The sequence below is a fragment of the Lissotriton helveticus genome, chromosome 10 (assembly GCF_964261635.1).
Source record: "Lissotriton helveticus chromosome 10, aLisHel1.1, whole genome shotgun sequence".
Taxonomy (NCBI): Eukaryota; Metazoa; Chordata; class Amphibia; order Caudata; family Salamandridae; genus Lissotriton; species Lissotriton helveticus.
The window spans coordinates 1,200,345,923-1,200,367,525 of NC_136071.1; positions in this window are offsets into that span (position 1 = coordinate 1,200,345,923).

The following is a 21,603-nucleotide window of genomic DNA, read 5'->3' on the forward strand; positions in this document are numbered from 1 at the left end:
CCATCACTGCCTCTCCATTTGGATATTTTGGCCGGAGTATAGTAAAGATCGAAAAGGGCCATATAACTTTGGGAGCGAAGGCTCCCGGAGATTAGCTCCGAATCGGATAATTCCAATGCCTAAGAGATATCAATACCAACCTTGCCTAACTTGGAATCCAATTTAGTGTTCTGAGAAAGGAGATCATCTGGAAGGCCCGATAAAATTTTTGGGTAAAGGGCCCCAATTTGTGCCTTCCTTAAAATCAGTTCCATAAGTGTATTTTTAGCAAGCACAGTAGGGGTGTTATGCAGAAGCTTATCAAGATAACTGCGTATCTCTAGATATTTGAAAAATGTGTGTATATCCAAGGCAAACTTATCTTTTAGAAATGAAAAAGAAGCCATATTGCCTTCGTAAACTAAATCGCCCAAGACCAAAATACCATGCAGCCTCCACCTGATTGTAATCTGATCTTGAAAAATGGAGGGTAGCATTCTAGGAGCAGCCAAGGGTGTGTAATAGTTGATATTGGGAATTACCCATTTCCAACGCACCTTCCTCCAAGCTGAATGCATGGCTAAAATAACCTTGAACTTAGTTTTTTTGTAGTAACTGGGCTCAAGGACCGACAGCAGAATCCCCTTGGCGTCCTCTCCTGAACCAATCTCAAAGATAGAGGGACTGCATGCTGGTGGAAGTATAGCTCTCTCACCAAAAAGTGGCACAGCGAGATGTTGGAGTAAGGCTGACCAGTTATAAAGCAGCAGGTTGGGCACTGACCACCCACCCCTGTCCAATGGCAAATGCATCCATTTTGCGGCCCTTCGGGGTTGACGATAGCCCCACAAAAACCTGTTACAGCATCTTTCTGCGCGGGCAAGACTAGACTGAGCAAATTCCAACGGAATAGTCCTAAAGATATATAAGAATTATGGTAGGATCAACATTTTTAATACATTCCTCCAACCAAATAAAGAAAGGTGTAGATTATCCAGCCTGCACAGGGTGGAATTAGCCGTATCTATAATAGGTAAAATGTTCAGTTCTGATAGGTTTTCTACTGCAGCTGTAATTTTAACCCCTAAATACGTCGCACGTTGCACAACTGGCGCGTCAGAGGGACCCATAGTAGTAGATTAAACAACCTGGCTTTTCTGGACATTGAGTTTATAACCTGAGAATTGGCCATACAATTCCGCCAAGTTCTTAATAGCTAAGAATGAGGTTGACACATCGCTAGATAAAACAATAATATCATCGGCGTACGCCAGAACTTTAAATTCAAGCGCATTGATCTTAACAGGAGATATATTTGGAGAAAGCTCAATTTTATTTATAAACGGATCTCTATAAAGAGAGAATAACAGGTGCGAACAGGGACAGCCCTGTCTAGTGTCCCTGCTAATATCAAACGGTCTTGAAAGCAACCCTGATATAGATAGAGTTGCTTGGGCGGCAATATAGAGTGACTGTAGGGCAGGTGGAGTGGTGTGGCTCACTGGTTAGAGGCGGCAGACCCGGAAGCAGAGAACGGCCTGGGACCAGGGTTCAATTCCCGACGCGGCAGGGTCGTGGACCAGGGTCAGCGGACTCGATAATTCTCGCCTCAGTGCCTACATTAACCAGGGATCAAACTCGGCAACTCTGGGCATTAGCTTGCCTCATCTCTATAACAGCCCCCCACATTCGCCGGGGATGCCTGGTTTCACCTTGGAGATACCCAGTAGGGACCATCTCACAGGGATAGCCAGGACGGGTTCCCCAGCGGTCTACAGCGCCACGACGCCTCAGGGCAGCAGTGCGCTTTACAAGACACATACATTTACATTTACATTTACATTTATACATTTTGGACAAAACCCCTTCCAATGCAGGACTTTCCACAAAAACCCCCAGGCAACCCTTTCAAACGCCTTTTCGGCGTCCAACAGGATCACACCGAGGGGGAATTGTGTTACTTGGGCCCAGTCCAGAAGTGCTATAACACAGCGGACGTGGTCAGCCGTGTCTCTTCCAGGAATGAATCCACGTTGACGAATAGAGACCATTGGCGATATCACTGATGCCAATCTTGCAGCCATAATTTTTGAAAAGATTTTGCTGTTCGTATTAATCAGTGATATCGGACAAAATGAGGCAGGATCCAGCTCCGGCTTATCTTTTTTTTAAAACAAAATTATGGTTGTATAGCGCCAGGAATCTGGAATGACACGAAGCTGAGCATCTCTAAGAGTTGTTAAAAGGTCCTCCCGGATCTCCGACCGGAAAGTACTATAAAATTCCAAAGGAATAGAATCTGATCTGGCCGCCTTGCCGTTAGCCAATTAATTTAATGCTAATTCAACTTCATCCCACCCTATAGGTGCGGCAAGAGCGGCATTCTGAAGATACAGGATTTTTAAGGTATTGAGCTCCTCAACAAAGGCCCCAAATTCATGGTCTATATGAAGATCACTAACTTCCTCTGTGTGTAAAGCACGATAAAATTCAGAAAAGACCATCAAGACCCCTTCGGGAGTATCATGAATATAGCCCTGGGAGTCCTGGATCTTAATAATGCGATTAGCCAGACTGCGCTGCTGAAGTCGCTTAACAAGGACCCTGCCAGATTTTTCACCAAACTCGAACATCATCGAGCGATACTGTAGGTATTTGGCGGCAAGGTCCTGGCCAAAAAACTCAAGCAGGGAGGCTTTCGTACGCGTGACTTGTAGTTGGATATGGGCTATGTCGCAACATCCTTAATCGCACTTGTAAGCTAGACCTCTGAACGGCGTAATTCATCAATGCGCGCATTAGTTTGTTCCTGAATTAGCTTCAGACGAGAAAATGAAAAGCTTTTATTCTCACCGCGGATTGCAGCCTTCAGCGAGTCCCAGACAATATTACTGGAAGCTGAGCCTCTATTAATGTTCAAAATTCAGATACCCAAGGTCTCATATGGTCTAAGTATGCTTGTTCTGATAGCAATTTTCTCTCAAAGGTCCAAGGTCTGGGGATTCTTGCACTACGATTTAGAGTACAGTTGATAGTCAAAAGATTGTGGTCTGAAATAATTCTAGGTAAAATTGAGATTGAGGTAGTGTCTACAAGTTGGTCTGACACAAAAAAATAATCTAGATGAACCATTTTTTTATGGGGGGCAGAAAAATATGTGTAACCATCTACATTCTTAAAATAATGAAACCAAAGGTCAGTCATATAATGGTCTTGAGCCAGAGCTTGCAAAGCCCTAAAGACTCTAGGTTTCTGGCCTACATATTTCTGCCCTCCTACTAAATTGAAATTGGCTGATAGATTAATATTAAAGTCGCCACAGAAGCAAATAGGATGAGACCATAAGGCCAATTCTACATTCAAATAGTCTAAAAACTGCAGGGTCATCCAAATTTGATTATATACAGTGCAGACCGTCAAAAGTGTACCATTAATAAGAAGCTCAGCAATTACCCATCTCCCCCCTGTGTCTTGACTAGTTCTCAAACAGAGCCTAGCTCGCGTTTTATTAATATAGCCACCCCTCTTATCATTGAGGTCTGACGGGAGCACCCTATTAGGTTGAACCCAGGAATTTTTAGGTAATCTCGGTTATTCCAGGGCACATAAGTTTCCTTCTAGGTGAAGAGCCTGGACAATACCTGAAAATGGGGCTTGCTTCTTCCCATTATTCAGGCCACAAACATTCCATGAGGCTATACGTATTCTACCTGACGCCTTTAAGAGTTTTATAAAAAAGCATCGCAGTTGTAATAATTCTCAACATAAATCCATGATAGCTATGATAAAAAGAAATGTTTTCAAGTTTTTTTTTAGAATGCGCCCCTGACCCAAACCACCCAACCCCCCACCCCTTGCTACCACCCACCCACCACCCCCTCACCGCACCACCCCCAAACTAGGCAAAGGACCGAAGTCCAAGTGATGGAGGAGCTGGTATGAGCAGGGACCCCCCCCCAGAATCGTTGCTAACTTACGAGGAACCCAATGGGGGGCATGCACAGGGAGAAGTAAAAAAGAAACACAGAGATAAGTACATACAAAAGACCATCCCCTTTAGAGAGCATAATCCCCACTGGCAGCTAAAGAAAAAAGGAAAAAGACTATGCCGTTATACTCAAGCAGTTACATCTTTCTACAGTGAGTCCAAAAATACCTTTGCCTGAATTTCAGACTCAAAAAATCTAGTCTGGCCTTGATGGATAATTTTAAGTTTAGACGTAAAAAGCAAAAAAACCTGTGCCCCTTTAGACTGAAAAGGGGCAATGAGCTGACGGAGCTGCCACCTCCGTTCAACCGTGGCCGGAAAAAAATCCGGCCTAACAAAAAACTGACAGCCCTTCCCTGACCTTTGCCGATCAGGCCTGGCTAGATCATAAATCCTATCTCTAGCTAAAAAATTATGTAAACAGATTAGGATAGCGCGGGGTTTATTGTCCATTTGACCAGAGCAATGTTTTTTAGGCTTGAAAGGAAAACAATGGGCACGTTGAATTTCTAACTGCCAGTCCCATTCCTTGACCTCTGGAAATGCCTCGACAAATAGATCGACCACGAACTGCCAAATGTCTGATCCTTCCAAGCCCTCAGGAACCCCCAAAATTCTTAGGTTGATTCTCCGAGCTCGATTTTCCATGTCCACAAGTTTCCATTGGATATCGTCCCGCTGGGAATGAATTGCGTCTATAGTTGACTTTTGGGTAACTAAATCATCTTCAAGAGTAGAAATCCGGGTTTCTGCCTCAGCAACCCTGGATGCAGTATCTGCACAGGTCTTAATTACTCTACGAAGCAAATTTTGGACCCTACGGCATGCCCCCTGTGCGCGGGCACTTTCCTGACGGGTCTCCTCACGATGTGCCATTATTGTTTGATATATTATTGTCAGCGTCATTTCACCTGTGGGGGGCCTGTCTTAGAGTCAAAATCGTTGGCAGCTGGGTCTTGGAAAATACCTTGTGCTCCAGACTGAGCCGAGAATGTATAGTCCCAGGCTAGGGAGCCAATGTTTGAGCCAGAGTCTTGGGGTACCTTACGGACTGTGGAGAGACCCTTCGAAATGCCAGCAGAGTTCAAAGCATCATTTGTACGCCAATCCCCCATCTCACTGCCCTCATCGTCAGTCCAGTCCTTATCCAACCCATTGTCATCAACAGAAGAGCCCGTATGTTCAGATAGGGAGTAGAAATTATCTCCGTCTCAGCGTGTCATCATCAGTATTTAATAAAGCAGAAGGTTGAGGAACTCGCAATAATTCTGTTTGAGGGGGATGAACTGCTGCTGATTGTATACTAAGCGCTGGAGCTAAGGGGACTACATCTCCCAGCATCCCACTGGGTTGTAAGTCCCAAACCAGAGAAGAATCCGTGCATAAGACAATCTCCATCATATTCTCTGCAGGCACCCCCACCTCCGATTGCGCAATGAGACTTGTAGGAGTCCCCCATCCATGTTCTTTGGCAAAACTGCAGGGGAAGATGGCAAAGAAACAATATTTGCCTTACCGGTTACAGGCACTGTAGTAGCCATGAGAGGAGCAGCAGGAGTATGGAAGGATCTCTCCACAGCGGGCTCTGTAGGTTTTTATTAATAATGCTTGCCCAAGGTTTGAACATTGCAGCCACCGGGACTGGGAGCAGCTTTGTATTCTTTAAAGTCTTGCCAGCCGTGATGTCTGTCTGGCTCCTTTTAAGGATCTCTACTAATGGCGGTATTGTTTGGGCTGGCGAGGACGCTGAGGTTGAAGTTGTGGTTTTTACTGCAGCCCGGGGCAGGTTCTTTGTTTGGCCTTTCGGCGGCATTGCAGCGCCGCTGGAGCAGCGCTGATAGCGCTGGAAGCACTGAAAGCAGCGGTGAGCAGACAGCAAGCCGTCACCCGGTGAGCGCCGCGTTGTGAAGATCCGAAGTGGCAGACTGCGGCGATAATTGCAAAACCACCGGAGCATCTCACTTCAAAGGTCGGGGGGTACGGTAGGTCCAATGAAAAAAACGTCGACCCCGCGCTATGGAGCAAAAGAGTTAGCAGGTCATGCGGGGGGAGAGAATGCTAGGACCAGCTCACACGGCCAAAGTGCTGGCCGCCATCTTGTCTCCCGTGGGTCTTGACTCTCAAAGTGTCCTAGTCTAAGGGGGTTTTGTCGTAGTCCATCCGGAAGTGCCCTTAAGCAGTAACTTTGTAACTTCTTTGTTTCCCATAGAAAGTCAATGGTAGCTCGCGGCTGTATATAGACACTGCACGCGTCTCCCATGGGCCTCCTACTTCCTAACCTTTGGTTGTTTCGTGTAGCCCCAGCGATTCCCTAGGCCCTAGGCCTACTTTCTATTCCAGACGTAGTTCTTATACCACTATTTTAGTATATGGTTTGTGAGGCCCCTAGGGCATTACTGTATTTGTGCAACTTATCGTATGCTAATTGAGTAAATTGTATTGTACTTTTACCTCTGATCTCGTAAAGAGTGCAGAGGGGTTGTGTTTAGAATAAATACATATATATTTGATATATACCTTGTGTGGTGTCCTTTCATTTGGTATTCAAGGGATTATAATTGGTTAAACAACTTGCTTCACATGCTCTCTGAAGTCTCAGCCTGATGACTGCTGGTCCATGCTACCACTAGGATACTTTTCTATAAGGTTGACTTTACAACCGCCATCAATAAGGGTCGATTAGACTGGTGCAAGGTGCCCACTAGAACTGGTGGACATCATATGCCAGGCTAACTTCTCACAGGCAGCACAGAAGGGGAATCCTTTAAACACCAGTAAAACGATTCCCATCTTTATCCATGGCCGCTTCTAGGATTTTTGGGGCCCTGGACAGAAACTGAATGTGTGAGGGCCCTCTACATTGCATAGACAGACACAATCAGGGCTGTTTGCATCTGAAAAGATGCCCCTGGCTAGGCAGCCCGCCCCCCATGTATCCCCCTCTGTAGTGAGGCCCAGAGCTCAGGCGAAGCAGCCCCGTATATCCCCTGCATTACAGCCTGCATGGAGAACATGCACACCCTGAGAGACCAAACACACAGCTGCATTGCAGCTTTGTGATTGGCTGTGGGACTCATGGCGCTTCCTGCTTCCTGTTTCTGCCAAGAAGGAAGCGGACGCAGGAGAGGGGGGGGGGGCAAGTGATTTTTTTCCCGACCCCCGCCCCTTCTCCCCCACCCGCCGCACTGTAGGTGGGAGGTAGTAGCTGCGACTGTCTGGGACCCTTATAGTCCAGTGAAGGCCCCCGCCCATCTGCATGTTAGTGCCCCAGGCTGCCCCCACCCCGTATCATGTATCCCCCTTCTCGAGACAGACCCTTACGCCCTATGCGCGCCGAAGGTGCGCCAAAGGTAAGCCCGTCTTCGCCCGTCCGTGCCTTGAGCGCGCCCAGCGCCAGACCCCCTGGTCCCCGCTTCACCCATCCCTCCCGCATTACATACGACCCCTCCACCCTCTTAGCACTTAACCCCGGCCAACTCCCTAACTGCGCCCAAGCAGCACCAGGACACACCCATGGACCCTTCAGCTGCCACTCCTGCAAATTCACCTGCATCAAGACCCACACTAAACCAACAAACACCAAACAGAGATCCAACATCAACCACCTTAAATGCATCCTTCTCAACACCCGCTCGGTTCACAAACATGCCATCGACCTTTGAAATCTACTCGACACCATTTCTCCGGACATCGCCTTCCTGACAGAAACCTGGATGAATGCCTCTTCAGCTCCAGACATCACCATAGCCATCCCGGACGGCTACAAGATCATCCGTAAGGACCGCACCATTCAAACAGGAGGAGGCATCGCCATCGTCCACAAGAACACCATCCGCGTCTCAACCAGCTCAGAAGACAATCTCGCTATCGCCGAACACCTTCACTTTCAGATCCACAAGGACCCCAAGACCACACTCAGAGGCACCCTCCTCTACAGGCCACCAGGACCCCGCACAAATTTCAGCGAAGACATCACTGACTTCATCACCCCACACGCCCTCCCCTCGGAAGAATACATTCTACTGGGAGACCTCAATTTCCATCTGGAAAAGAGCAACGACAGTAACACTACCACCCTTCTGGACAATCTCGCCAATCTCGGACTCAAACAACTTGTTAACACCCCCACACACTATGCAGGACACACACTCGACCCTATCTTCACTTCCAGCAAGCATATCTCCTTCACTCACACCACACCCCTCCACTGGACGGACCACAGTTGCATCCACTTTATTTACAATAAGACCTCGATCCACAACCACCCTCAACCAACTCTGTGAAGAAATTGGAACAAAATCACCCTCGACCAGATCTCAACATCGCTTCTTCAAAAAACCCCTGCCTATTCAACGAACCCTAACCAAGCCGCCATCAACCTCACACAATGGTTAACCCAAACCGCCGACAAACTAGCACCCTTGAAAAAACATCAAATCAAGCAAGGAAGCAAGAACGCCCCCTGGTTCAACGATGACCTTAAGAAATCCAAGAAGCTCTGTCGTTCCCTTGAGAAAACTTGAAAAACAGACCCAAACACTATCACCCAAGCCACCTTCAAAAACGCCACCCGCAAACACCACCAACTAATCCGGACAGCCAAGAAATTAGCACTCAAAGACCGACTAGACAACAACGCCCACAACAGCAAGGAACTTTTCAACATCATCAAAGAATTCACCAACCCCACCGCCAGCTCTAACGACATCACCCCCTCTCAAGCCCTCTGCGACTCCCTCGCCTCATTCTTCCATGACAAAATCGCCGACATTCATAACAGCTTTGACAACCAACCCGTAAACCAGTCCACCCCACTCACCTCCGAACCTGTACCTCCTCCGAATAACCTTTTCGACTGGAACCCAATCACCACAGAAGACACCATTCGCCTGATGAACTCCATCCACTCAGGATCCCCTACAGACCCATGCCCCCATCACATCTTCAACAAAGCAGACTCCATTATCGCACCCCATCTCCGAGATGTCATCAACTGCTCCCTTAACTCCGCCACATTCCCAGAAAGCTGGAAACACGCCGAACTCAGCGCCCTTCTGAATAAACCCACAGCTGACCCCACCGAACTCAAAAACTACCGCCCCATCTCGCTCCTCCCATTCCCTGCCAAAGTCATTGAGAAAGCCATCAACAATCAGCTCGCCGCCTTCCTCGAAACCAACAAATCACTCGACTCCTCACAGTCTGGCTTCCGAGCCAAACACAGCACCGAGACCGCCCTCATCGCAGCAACAGACGACATTCGAACACTACTGGACAACGAAGACACAGTCGACCTCATCCTCCTTGACCTCTCCGCAGCCTTCGACACAGTCTGCCATAGCACCCTGATACAACGCCTCAGAAACATCGGAATTCAAGGAAAAGCATTGGACTGGATCATTTTGTTCCTCGCTGGAAGAACCCAGAGAGTCCGCCTCCCCCCTTTTAAGTCAGAGGCCACCGAAGTCATCTGCGGCGTCCCGCAAGGATCATCACTCAGCCCCACCCTCTTCAACGTCTACATGAGCCCCCTCGCAACCATCGCACGTCAACACAACCTCAACATCATCTCCTACGCTGATGACACTCAGCTGATCCTCTCACTCACCAAAGACCCAACCACCGCCAAAACCAACCTACATGAAGGGATGAAAGAAGTAGCCGAGTGGATGAAGCACAGCCGTCTGAAACTGAACTCGGACAAAACGGAAGTCCTCATCTTAGGTTCATCCCCTTCCGCCTGGGACGACTCTTGGTGGCCAACGGCTCTAGGAAAAGCCCCCATACCGACGGACCACGCACGGAACCTGGGCATCATCCTGGACTCCTCACTCTCGATGACCAGACAAGTCAACGCCGTCTCATCTTCATGCTTCAACATCCTACGCATGCTCAAAAAAACATTTCGCTGGATCCCCACCGAAACAAGAAAAACGGTCACCCACGCACTGATTACAAGCCGTCTGGACTACGGAAACACCCTTTACGCCGGTTCCACCGCAAAACTGCAGAAAAAACTCCAACGCATCCAAAATGCTTCAGCCAGACTCATACTAGACATCCCCCGCACAGACCACATTTCCGTTCACCTGAAAGACCTTCACTGGCTCCCCGTCAACAAGAGAATAACGTTCCGTCTCCTCACCCACGCACACAAAGCCCTATACGAACTTGGTTCTGATTATCTCAACACGCGCCTGTCCTTTTACACCCCCACCCGCCAGCTGCGTTCGTCCAACCAAGCCCTCGCCGCTGTTCCGCGCATCCACAAAGCCACCATGGGGGGAAGATCCTTCCCCTACTTAGCGGCCAAAACCTGGAATTCCCTTCCCATCCACCTCCGCCTTACTCAAAACCACCTAGCCTTCAGAAAACAACTTAAAACCTGGATATTCGAAAAGTAAACCTCCCCCCCCCTTCCTCAAGCGCCTTGAGACCCTATGGGTATGTAGTGCGCTATATAAATTCTGACTTGACTTGACCCTTCCTGAGCCTCAAAGACCCCCCCCCCATGTATGCATTAGAGGTCGAGCCTGCCCCCCCCCGGCCCCCACCATGAATCCAGGGGTGCTGGAACAATTGTCAGAGGGGGGTAATGCCACCAATTTTACATCATAGAAATTGGGATATATCCCACCGTCACACAAAGAGCAAGCATAGATAATGCAGCCGGAGAATGGTATGGGTGTAGTATGTAGCCGTGGCGCGTTGTGCAGCACCCTGTCACACATATATCACTGAAGTGTGGTATGGTAGCGCACTGTCATTCACAGACAATACATTGTCCATGGAAATGTCCTCTAATTGTGCAAACACACAGTTTTACAGATAACGCTACATAGCATGCCAAGGAGCATGTGTGGAAATCGGGTTCACAAATATTTATCATTTATACATCACCAAGTATAGCGCCTTGAGCTGTTTTCATTGCATTTAAATCTTTACTTCCATCATACCTCAGAATTACCAAAAAAAATGTGCCTCATTTGTGCTAACTGGTATGTTGTGAATAATGTGGGCAGTTCATTGACAGACTCACTTTACAAAACTCTCTCACTCTGCAGTCAGAGAAAGAACACATCACTCCCATGCTAAAGAATACCAGCAACCCGACTTGCAGCGCCTAAGCTTGTATCTCTTGTCAGACCCAGAGCCCAGGCTAGGCATCCCCCCATGTATTCACTTATCTAGCCAGCCCCAGAACCCATGCTAGGCAGCCCCACCCCATGTATCCCTCTCTAGCCAGTCCCAGAGCCCAGGCTAGCCAGCCCCCACCCCAAGTATTCCCTTCTCTAGCCAGCCCCCACCCCATGTATCACCTTCTCCAGTCAGGGTCAAGCCCCAGGCGAGGCAGCCTCCATGTATCCCTTTCTCTAGACAGGCCCAGAGGCCAGGCAAGGCAACCCCCATGTATCCACTTATCTAGCTAGCCCCAGAACCAATGCTAGGCAGCCTCACCCCATGTATCCCTCTCTAGCCATCCCCAGAGCCCACGCTAGGGAGCCCCCTGACCACCTGCGCCCATGTATCCCTCTCTAGCCAGCCCCAGAGCCCATGCTTGGGAGCCCCCTGTCCCCTCCCCCAACCATGTATCCCTCTCTAGCCAGCCCAAGAGCCCAGGCTAGGCAGCACCACCCCATGTATCCCTCTCTAGTCAGCCCCAGAGCCCAGGCTAGGCAGCCCCACCCCATGTATCCCTCTCTAGCCAGCCCCAGAGCCCATGCTTGGGAGCCCCCTGTCCCCTCCCCCTCCCATGTATCCCTCTCTAGCCAGCCCCAGAGCCCATGCTTTGGAGCCCCCTGTCCCCTCCCCCTCCCATGTATCCCTCTCTAGCCAGTCCCAGAGCCCAGGCTAGGCAGCCCCACCCCATGTATCCCTCTCTAGCCAGCCCCAGAGCCCAGGCTAGGCAGCCCCACCCCATGTATCCCTCTGTAGCCAGCCCCAGAGCCCAAGCTAGGCAGCCCCACCCCATGTATCCCTCTCTAGCCAGCCCCAGAGCCCAGGCTAGGCAGCCCCCCCCCCCATGTATCCCTCTCTAGCCAGCACCAGAGCCCAGGCTAGGCAGCCCCCCCCATGTATCCCTCTGTAACCAGCCCCAGAGCCCAGGCTAGGCAGCCCCCCCCCATGTATCCCTCTCTAGCCAGCCCCAGAGCCCAGGCTAGGCAGCCCCACCCCATGTATCCCTCTCTAGCCAGCCCCAGAGCCCAGGCTAGGCAGTCCCACCCCATGTATCCCTCTCTAGCCAGCCCCAGAGCCCAGGCTAGGCAGCCCCACCCCATGTACCCCTCTATAGGCAGCCCCAGAGCCCAGGCTAGGCAGTCCCACCCCATGTATCCCTCTGTAGCCAGCCCCAGAGCCCAGGCTAGGCAGCCCCACTCCATGTATCCCTCTCTAGCCAGCCCCAGAGCCCAGGCTAGGCAGCCCCATCCCATGTATCCCTCTCTAGCCAGCCCCAGAGCCCAGGCTAGGCAGCCCCACCCCATGTATCCCTCTCTAGCCAGTCCCAGAGCCCAGGCTAGGCAGCCCCACCCCATGTATCCCTCTGTAGCCAGCCCCAGAGCCCAGGCTAGGCAGCCCCACCCCATGTATCCCTCTGTAGCCAGCCCCAGAGCCCAGGCTAGGCAGCCCCACCCCATGTATCCCTCTGTAGCCAGCCCCAGAGCCCAGGCTAGGCAGCCCCACCCCATGTATCCCTCTCTAGCCAGACCCAGAGACCAGGCTAGGCAGCCCCACCCCATGTATCCCTCTCTAGCCAGACCCAGAGCCCAGGCTAGGCAGCCCCACCTCATGTATTCCTCTCTAGCCAGCCCCAGAGCCCAGGCTAGGCAGCCCCCAGCCGCAGAGCCCAGGCTAGGCAGCCCCACCCCATGTATCCCTCTCTAGCCAGCCCCAGAGCCCAGGCTAGGCAGCCCCCCCCCATGTATCCCTCTCTAGCCAGCCCCAGAGCCCATGCTAGGCAGCCCCACCCCATGTATCTCTCTGTAGCCAGCCCCAGAGCCCAGGCTAGGCAGCCCCACCCCATGTATCCCTCTCTAGCCAGCCCCAGAGCCCATGCTAGGCAGCCCCACCCCATGTATCCCTCTCTAGCCAGCCCCAGAGCCCAGGCTAGGCAGCCCCACCCCATGTATCCTCTCTAGCCAGCCCCAGAGCCCAGGCTAGGCAGCCCCACCCCATGTATCCCTCTCTAGCCAGCCCCTGAGCCCAGGCTAGGCAGCCCCTCCCCATGTATCCCTCTCTAGCCAGCCCCAGAGACCAGGCTAGGCAGCCCCACCCCATGTATCCCTCTGTAGCCAGCCCCAGAGCCCAGGCTAGGCAGTCCCACCCCATGTATCCCTCTGTAGCCAGCCCCAGAGCCCAGGCTAGGCAGCCCCCCCCCATGTATCCCTCTCTAGCCAGCCCCAGAGCCCAGGCTAGGCAGCCCCACCCCATGTATCCCTCTGTAGCCAGCCCCAGAGCCCAGGCTAGGCAGCCCCACCCCATGTATCCCTCTCTAGCCAGACCCAGAGCCCAGGCTAGGCAGCCCCACCTCATGTATACCTCTCTAGCCAGTCCCAGAGCCCAGGCTAGGCAGCCCCACCCCATGTATCCCTCTGTAGCCAGCCCCAGAGCCCAGGCTAGGCAGCCCCACCCCATGTATCCCTCTCTAGCCAGCCCCAGAGCCCAGGCTAGGCAGCCCCCCCCCATGTATCCCTCTCTAGCCAGCCCCAGAGCCCAGGCTAGGCAGCCCCCCCCCCCCATGTATCCCTCTCTAGCCAGCCCCAGAGCCCAGGCTAGGCAGCCCCACCCCATGTATCCCTCTGTAGCCAGCCCCAGAGCCCAGGCTAGGCAGCCCCACCCCATGTATCCCTCTCTAGCCAGACCCAGAGCCCAGGCTAGGCAGCCCCACCTCATGTATACCTCTCTAGCCAGTCCCAGAGCCCAGGCTAGGCAGCCCCACCCCATGTATCCCTCTGTAGCCAGCCCCAGAGCCCAGGCTAGGCAGCCCCACCCCATGTATCCCTCTCTAGCCAGACCCAGAGACCAGGCTAGGCAGCCCCACCCCATGTATCCCTCTCTAGCCAGCCCCAGAGCCCAGGCTAGGCAGCCCCACCCCATGTATCCCTCTGTAGCCAGCCCCAGAGCCCAGGCTAGGCAGCCCCACCCCATGTATCTCTCTCTAGCCAGCCCCAGAGCCCAGGCTAGGCAGCCCCACCCCATGTATCCCTCTGTAGCCAGCCCCAGAGCCCAGGCTAGGCAGCCCCACCCCATGTATCCCTCTGTAACCAGCCCCAGAGCCCAGGCTAGGCAGCCCCACCCCATGTATCCCTCTGTAGCCAGCCCCAGAGCCCATGCTAGGCAGCCCCACCCCATGTATCTCTCTGTAGCCAGCCCCAGAGCCCAGGCTAGGCAGCCCCACCCCACCCCATGTATACCTCTCTAGCCAGCCCCAGAGCCCATGCTAGGCAGCCCCACCCCATGTATCCCTCTCTAGCCAGCCCCAGAGCCCAGGCTAGGCAGCCCCACCCCATGTATCCTCTCTAGCCAGCCCCAGAGCCCAGGCTAGGCAGCCCCACCCCATGTATCCCTCTGTAGCCAGCCCCAGAGCCCAGGCTAGGCAGCCCCACCCCATGTATCCCTCTCTAACCAGCCCCAGAGCCCAGGCTAGGCAGCCCCACCCCATGTATCCCTCTCTAGCCAGCCCCAGAGCCCAGGCTAGGCAGCCCCACCCCATGTATCCCTCTGTAGCCAGCCCCAGAGCCCAGGCTAGGCAGTCCCACCCCATGTATCCCTCTCTAGCCAGCACCAGAGCCCAGGCTAGGCAGCCCCCCCCATGTATCCCTCTCTAGCCAGCCCCAGAGCCCAGGCTAGGCAGCCCCACCCCATGTATCCCTCTCTAGTCAGCCCCAGAGCCCAGGCTAGGCAGCCCCACCCCATGTATCCCTCTGTAGCCAGCCCCAGAGCCCAGGCTAGGCAGCCCCACCCCATGTATCCCTCTGTAGCCAGCCCCAGAGCCCAGGCTAGGCAGCCCCACCCCATGTATCTCTCTCTAGCCAGCCCCAGAGCCCAGGCTAGGCAGCCCCACCCCATGTATCCCTCTCTAGCCAGCCCCAGAGCCCAGGCTAGGCAGCCCCCCCCCCATGTATCCCTCTCTAGCCAGCCCCAGAGCCCAGGCTAGGCAGCCCCACCCCATGTATCCCTTTGTAGCCAGCCCCAGAGCCCAGGCTAGGCAGCCCCACCCCATGTATCCTCTCTAGCCAGCCCCAGAGCCCAGGCTAGGCAGCCCCACCCCATGTATCCCTCTGTAGCCAGCCCCAGAGCCCAGGCTAGGCAGCCCCACCCCATGTATCCCTCTGTAGCCAGCCCCAGAGCCCAGGCTAGGCAGCCCCACCCCATGTATCCCTCTGTAGCCAACCCCAGAGCCCAGGCTAGGCAGCCCCACCCCATGTATCCCTCTGTAGCCAGCCCCAGAGCCCATGCTAGGCAGCCCCACCCCATGTATCCCTCTGTAGCCAGCCCCAGAGCCCAGGCTAGGCAGCCCCACCCCATGTATCCCTCTGTAGCCAACCCCAGAGCCCAGGCTAGGCAGCCCCACCCCATGTATCCCTCTGTAGCCAGCCCCAGAGCCCATGCTAGGCAGCCCCACCCCATGTATCCCTCTCTAGCCAGCCCCAGAGCCCAGGCTAGGCAGCCCCACCCCATGTATCCCTCTCTAGCCAGCCCCAGAGCCCAGGCTAGGCAGCCCCACCCCATGTATCCCTCTGTAGCCAGCCCCAGAGCCCAGGCTAGGCAGCCCCACCCCATGTATCCCTCTGTAGCCAGCCCCAGAGCCCAGGCTAGGCAGCCCCTCCCCATGTATCCCTCTCTAGGCAGCCCCAGAGCCCAGGCTAGGCAGCCCCACCCAATGTATCCCTCTCTAGCCAGACCCAGAGCCCAGGCTAGGCACCCCCCCCCCCCCCATGTATCCCTCTCTAGCCAGCCCCAGAGCCCAGGCTAGGCAGCCCCACCCCATGTATCCCTCTCTAGCCAGCCCCAGAGCCGAGGCTAGGCAGCCCCACCCCATGTATCCCTCTGTAGCCAGCCCCAGAGCCCAGGCTAGGCAGCCCCACCCCATGTATCCCTCTGTAGCCAGCCCCAGAGCCCAGGCTAGGCAGCCCCACCCCATGTATCCCTCTGTAGCCAGCCCCAGAGCCCAGGCTAGGCAGCCCCACCCCATGTATCCCTCTCTAGGCAGCCCCAGAGCCCAGGCTAGGCAGCCCCACCCCATGTATCCTCTCTAGCCAGCCCCAGAGCCCAGGCTAGGCAGCCCCCCCCCATGTATCCCTCTCTAGCCAGCCGCAGAGCCCAGGCTAGGCAGCCCCACCCCATGTATCCCTCTGTAGCCAGCCCCAGAGCCCAGGCTAGGCAGCCCCACCCCATGTATCCCTCTGTAGCCAGCCCCAGAGCCCATGCTAGGCCGCCCCACCCCATGTATCCTCTCTAGCCAGCCCCAGAGCCCAGGCTAGGCAGCCCCACCCCATGTATCCTCTCTAGCCAGCCCCAGAGCCCAGGCTAGGCAGCCCCACCCCATGTATCCCTCTGTAGCCAGCCCCAGAGCCCAGGCTAGGCAGCTCCATCCCATGTATCCCTCTGTAGCCAGCCCCAGAGCCCAGGCTAGGCAGCTCCATCCCATGTATCCCTCTGTAGCCAGCCCCAGAGCCCAGGCTAGGCAGCCCCACCCCATGTATCCCTCTGTAGCCAGCCCCAGAGCCCAGGCTAGGCAGCCCCACCCCATGTATCCCTCTCTAGCCAGCCCCAGAGCCCAGGCTAGGCAGCTCCATCCCATGTATCCCTCTGTAGCCAGCCCCAGAGCCCAGGCTAGGCAGCCCCTCCCCATGTATCCCTCTCTAGCCAGTCCCAGAGCCCAGGCTAGGCAGCCCCACCCCATGTATCCCTCTCTAGCCAGCCCCAGAGCCCAGGCTAGGCAGCCCCACCCCATGTATCCCTCTCTAGCCAGCCCCAGAGCCCAGGCTAGGCAGCCCCACCCCATGTATCCCTCTGTAGCCAGCCCCAGAGCCCAGGCTAGGCAGCCCCACCCCATGTATCCCTCTGTAGCCAGCCCCAGAGCCCAGGCTAGGCAGCCCCACCCCATGTATCCCTCTCTAGCCAGACCCAGAGCCCAGGCTAGGCAGCCCCACCCCATGTATCCCTCTCTAGCCAGACCCAGAGCCCAGGCTAGGCACCCCCCCCCCCATGTATCCCTCTCTAGCCAGACCCAGAGCCCAGGCTAGGCAGCCCCACCCCATGTATCCCTCTGTAGCCAGTCCCAGAGCCCAGGCTAGACAGCCCCACCCCATGTATCCCTCTGTAGCCAGTCCCAGAGCCCAGGCTAGGCAGCCCCACCCCATGTATCCCTCTCTAGCCAGACCCAGAGCCCAGGCTAGGCAGCCCCACCCCATGTATCCCTCTCTAGCCAGCCCCAGAGCCCAGGCTAGGCAGCCCCCCCCCATGTATCCCTCTCTAGCCAGCCCCAGAGCCCAGGCTAGGCAGCCCCACCCCATGTATCCCTCTATAGGCAGCCCCAGAGCCCAGGCTAGGCAGCCCCACCCCATGTATCCCTCTGTAGCCAGCCCCAGAGCCCAGGCTAGGCAGCCCCTCCCCATGTATCCCTCTGTAGCCAGCCCCAGAGCCCAGGCTAGGCAGCCCCACCCCATGTATCCCTCTATAGGCAGCCCCAGAGCCCAGGCTAGGCAGCCCCACCCCATGTATCCCTCTGTAGCCAGCCCCAGAGCCCAGTCTAGGCAGCCCCACCCCATGTATCCCTCTCTAGCCAGCCCCAGAGCCCAGGCTAGGCAGCCCCACCCCATGTATCCCTCTCTAGCCAGACCCAGAGCCCAGGCTAGGCACCCCCCCCCCATGTATCCCTCTCTAGCCAGACCCAGAGCCCAGGCTAGGCAGCCCCACCCCATGTATCCCTCTCTAGCCAGCCCCAGAGCCCAGGCTAGGCAGCCCCACCCCATGTATCCCTCTGTAGCCAGCCCCAGAGCCCAGGCTAGGCAGCCCCACCCCATGTATCCCTCTCTAGCCAGCCCCAGAGCCCAGGCTAGGCAGCCCCACCCCATGTATCCCTCTATAGGCAGCCCCAGAGCCCAGGCTAGGCAGCCCCACCCCATGTATCCCTCTCTAGCCAGTCCCAGAGCCCAGGCTAGGCAGCCCCACCCCATGTATCCCTCTCTAGCCAGCCCCAGAGCCCAGGCTAGGCAGCCCCACCCCATGTATCCCTCTGTAGCCAGCCCCAGAGCCCAGGCTAGGCAGCCCCACCCCATGTATCCCTCTGTAGCCAGCCCCAGAGCCCAGGCTAGGCAGCCCCACCCCATGTATCCCTCTCTAGCCAGTCCCAGAGCCCAGGCTAGGCAGCCCCACCCCATGTATCCCTCTGTAGCCAGCCCCAGAGCCCAGGCTAGGCAGCCCCACCCCATGTATCCCTCTGTAGCCAGCCCCAGAGCCCAGGCTAGGCAGCCCCACCCCATGTATCCCTCTCTAGCCAGTCCCAGAGCCCAGGCTAGGCAGCCCCACCCCATGTATCCCTCTCTAGCCAGTCCCAGAGCCCAGGCTAGGCAGCCCCACCCCATGTATCCCTCTGTAGCCAGCCCCAGAGCCCAGGCTAGGCAGCCCCACCCCATGTATCCCTCTGTAGCCAGCCCCAGAGCCCAGGCTAGGCACCCCCCCCCCATGTATCCCTCTCTAGCCAGCCCCAGAGCCCAGGCTAGGCAGCCCCACCCCATGTATCCCTCTCTAGGCAGCCCCAGAGCCCAGGCTAGGCAGTCCCACCCCATGTATCCCTCTCTAGCCAGCCCCAGAGCCCAGGCTAGGCAGCCCCACCCCATGTATCCCTCTGTAGCCAGCCCCAGAGCCCAGGCTAGGCAGTCCCACCCCATGTATCCCTCTCTAGCCAGCCCCAGAGCCCAGGCTAGGCAGCCCCACCCCATGTATCCCTCTGTAGCCAGCCCCAGAGCCCAGGCTAGGCAGCCCCTCCCCATGTATCCCTCTCTAGGCAGCCCCAGAGCCCAGGCTAGGCAGCCCCACCCCATGTATCCCTCTCTAGCCAGCCCCAGAGCCCAGGCTAGGCAGCCCCACCCCATGTATCCCTCTATAGGCAGCCCCAGAGCCCAGGCTAGGCAGCCCCACCCCATGTATCCCTCTCTAGCCAGTCCCAGAGCCCAGGCTAGGCAGCCCCACCCCATGTATCCCTCTCTAGCCAGCCCCAGAGCCCAGGCTAGGCAGCCCCACCCCATGTATCCCTCTGTAGCCAGCCCCAGAGCCCAGGCTAGGCAGCCCCACCCCATGTATCCCTCTGTAGCCAGCCCCAGAGCCCAGGCTAGGCAGCCCCACCCCATGTATCCCTCTCTAGCCAGTCCCAGAGCCCAGGCTAGGCAGCCCCACCCCATGTATCCCTCTGTAGCCAGCCCCAGAGCCCAGGCTAGGCAGCCCCACCCCATGTATCCCTCTGTAGCCAGCCCCAGAGCCCAGGCTAGGCAGCCCCACCCCATGTATCCCTCTCTAGCCAGTCCCAGAGCCCAGGCTAGGCAGCCCCACCCCATGTATCCCTCTCTAGCCAGTCCCAGAGCCCAGGCTAGGCAGCCCCACCCCATGTATCCCTCTGTAGCCAGCCCCAGAGCCCAGGCTAGGCAGCCCCACCCCATGTATCCCTCTGTAGCCAGCCCCAGAGCCCAGGCTAGGCACCCCCCCCCCCATGTATCCCTCTCTAGCCAGCCCCAGAGCCCAGGCTAGGCAGCCCCACCCCATGTATCCCTCTCTAGGCAGCCCCAGAGCCCAGGCTAGGCAGTCCCACCCCATGTATCCCTCTCTAGCCAGCCCCAGAGCCCAGGCTAGGCAGCCCCACCCCATGTATCCCTCTGTAGCCAGCCCCAGAGCCCAGGCTAGGCAGTCCCACCCCATGTATCCCTCTCTAGCCAGCCCCAGAGCCCAGGCTAGGCAGCCCCACCCCATGTATCCCTCTGTAGCCAGCCCCAGAGCCCAGGCTAGGCAGCCCCTCCCCATGTATCCCTCTCTAGGCAGCCCCAGAGCCCAGGCTAGGCAGCCCCACCCCATGTATCCCTCTCTAGCCAGCCCCAGAGCCCAGGCTAGGCAGCCCCACCCCATGTATCCCTCTGTAGCCAGCCCCAGAGCCCAGGCTAGGCAGCTCCATCCCATGTATCCCTCTGTAGCCAGCCCCAGAGCCCAGGCTAGGCAGCCCCACCCCATGTATCCCTCTCTAGCCAGCCCCAGAGCCCAGGCTAGGCAGCCCCACCCCATGTATCCCTCTCTAGCCAGACCCAGAGACCAGGCTAGGCAGCCCCACCCCATGTATCCCTCTGTAGCCAGCCCCAGAGCCCAGGCTAGGCAGCCCCACCCCATGTATCCCTCTCTAGCCAGCCCCAGAGCCCAGGCTAGGCAGCCCCACCCCATGTATCCCTCTGTAGCCAGCCCCAGAGCCCAGGCTAGGCAGCCCCACCCCATGTATCCCTCTGTAGCCAGCCCCAGAGCCCAGGCTAGGCAGCCCCACCCCATGTATCTCTCTCTAGCCAGCCCCAGAGCCCAGGCTAGGCAGCCCCACCCCATGTATCCCTCTCTAGCCAGCCCCAGAGCCCAGGCTAGGCAGCCCCACCCCATGTATCCCTCTCTAGCCAGCCCCAGAGCCCAGGCTAGGCAGCCCCATCCCATGTATCCCTCTCTAGCCAGCCCCAGAGCCCAGGCTAGGCAGCCCCACCCCATGTATCCCTCTGTAGCCAGACCCAGAGACCAGGCTAGGCAGCCCCACCCCATGTATCCCTCTCTAGCCAGACCCAGAGCCCAGGCTAGGCAGCCCCCAGCCGCAGAGCCCAGGCTAGCCAGCCCCAGAGCCCAGGCTAGGCAGCTCCACCCCATGTATCCCTCTCTAGCCAGACCCAGAGCCCAGGCTAGGCAGCCCCACCCCATGTATCCCTCTCTAGCCAGCCCCAGAGCCCAGGCTAGGCAGCCCCCCCCCATGTATCCCTCTCTAGCCAGCCCCAGAGCCCAGGCTAGGCAGCCCCACCCCATGTATTCCTCTCTAGCCAGTCCCAGAGCCCAGGCTAGGCAGCCCCACCCCATGTATCCCTCTCTAGCCAGCCCCAGAGCCCTGCTAGGGGCCCCCCTGTCCCCTCCCCCTCCCATGTATCCCTCTGTAGCCAGCCCCAGAGCCCAGGCTAGGCACCCCCCCCCCATGTATCCCTCTCTAGCCAGCCCCAGAGCCCAGGCTAGGCACCCCCCCCGCCCCATGTATCCCTCTCTAGCCAGCCCCAGAGCCCAGGCTTGGCACCCCCCCATGTATCCCTCTGTAGCCAGCCCCAGAGCCCAGGCTAGGCACCCCCCCCCCATGTATCCCTCTCTAGCCAGCCCCAGAGCCCAGGCTAGGCACCCCCCCCGCCCCATGTATCCCTCTCTAGCCAGCCCCAGAGCCCAGGCTTGGCACCCCCCCATGTACCCCTCTCTAGCCAGCCCCAGAGCCCAGGCTAGGCAGCCCCACCCCATGTATCCCTCTCTAGCCAGCCCCAGAGCCCAGGCTAGGCAGCCCCACCCCATGTACCCCTCTGTAGCCAGCCCCTGAGCCCTGGCCAGGTCTCAGCCACGGTCATTTGGCGCGCGCTGCCTTCAGATGT